Genomic DNA, 2211 nt, shown 5'->3' with positions numbered 1-2211 from the left:
AGTTCATTGTAAATACCAATTCTTATATCCAATATTAGTATATTACCTATTTTTATTATTCAGGAAAAGTTTTTAATAATAAATAAAAATCAAAAATAAAATTTTGGGTAAATATTTATTTCACTAACAAAAATATATACAAGCAAAATAATAATACAAAGAAATAATATATGTACAAAACAAAATATATATATACAAAAATCATGCTTTAAATGTTACATTTCTGTCTTTCTCTAATAATATATTGGGTAATTCCTCAATATAATTCGGATTTTGCAATAATTCATTATATTGTTTCTTAAACAATTGTTCATTAACATACATATTAGCATGTGACATCAAATAAATAATATATACATCGTTTCTTACATTTTCACTTGCCATAATAAGCCATGCTTCCGCCTCCATTGACAGTTGGTTAGCCAGCAAACAATGATGTCCAAGCTGATTGTAATAATTAAAGTGGCAGCCATGACATAATAATGCACTTTCAGGTTTCCAATTTAAAATACTTTTATGTACACAGTTTTTGTCCACAATATCAAAACCGCACTCACACTTTTCTTTTCGTCGCACTGATAAATCCATTGGTTCCTTTTGTGGTGACGGTGTCACACTTGCAATTGGTGTATCAGGTTTACATTCGTCCAATTCCTCAAATAAACGAAGAATTTCCTCTTCTTCCACCTCACTAAATAAGTCTGGCGATGGGGGGTTTACTTCTTCCTCCTCTTCAATAAATAAATCTGGTGATGGTGGTCTTGCTTCCTCCGCATCCACATATAATGATGGAAACCTTGCTTCTTCATCCTCTTCAATAAATAAATCTGGTGATGGGGGTCTTGCTTCCTCCTCCTCCACATGAATCAATGGATGTTGTTGTTCCGGTGGTCTTCCTTCTTCTTCTTCCTCCTCTTCAATAAATAAATCTGGTGATGGGGGTCTTGCTTCCTCATTCTCCACATATATCAATGGTGGTAATTGTCTTGCTTCTTCTTCTTTCTCAGCATCCAGCGTCCATTTCATTGCTGGTACTTTTAATGTTGTACCAAACAATGGTCCAGTATTTGATGCTCTCAATAATGAAGGTGATCCCACTGGTGATGTTGGAATTAAAACCGGTTCATCTCTAAGATGAATAATCTCCTCCTCAATAATTATTTCTGGAGATTCCGGAGCGTCTAAAGACTTAAACTTCTTCAATGCCGGTTCAATATTAGAATCCATCTCAAATCTGCCTCTCTACTTAACTTTTAATCGACTCTACAGCGTTGATGCCTCTATGAACAACTTCTCTTCAAACCCCAATATATAAGGAAACATTTTATCACCAACGTCATATCACATGATCATTATATTTTTTCAAATATAATTTCAAAAACAACCCGTAATCATAAGCACATGATATACAAAAAACACGTAAACAATATGCTATCATGTTGTAGTCAAACCACATGATATTTTAAACCATCCTATTAAACAAATATTATTTCCAAAACAACAAGTTTTCAAAGTTCAAAACATCTATAATGATAAATTCAGTTTTATTTATCATTGGTAATCTCGCGCTTGTGTATTCAACGCTCTGGCAATCTTAATTAATAACAAGGATCTTTAATCATATAAGTTCAATACCCTATCTATCTTATTTTGTAGTACGTTAACAGTTTCTTTTATAATATCTTATCATAGCGTTCCCATCACATGTTCACAATATGTAAAATCAACATTACTTGTGGCAATGTCATATGATGCTTATTCATCTGTTGTAGTCCCAAATTACTTATCATATGATGTTTAGTCATACGTCAATAACCCCAATTACTTATCACATGATGTTTAATCATGTATCAAGGGACAAAATTACTCATCGTCACATGGTGTTTAGTCATGTATCAATGTTCAAAATTACACATCGTCACATGATGTTTCGTCGTTCAATAAATTTATCTAATCGTACAAAGGTCAATTCATCCGGGTTTTCAACGTGCGCAAAACCTCAGTTCATGTCTTAAGTTCTTCGTTAATGGATGTACAAAAACAAAACTCCGTCTTTAGTACTGTAATCAAATATGTCTAGACATACAAAATAATGCCAATAAAATATTATGATAATATATAAATATATATATATATATATATATATATATATATATATATATATATATCATTATATTCAACAAGTTCACCCATGTTTTCACGCAGTCATAT

Source organism: Thermobia domestica, chromosome 15, assembly GCF_964235325.1.
Source record: "Thermobia domestica chromosome 15, izTheDome1.hap1.1, whole genome shotgun sequence".
In the NCBI taxonomy this organism is placed as follows: domain Eukaryota; kingdom Metazoa; phylum Arthropoda; class Insecta; order Zygentoma; family Lepismatidae; genus Thermobia; species Thermobia domestica.
Note: the sequence above shows the minus strand (reverse complement) of the source record.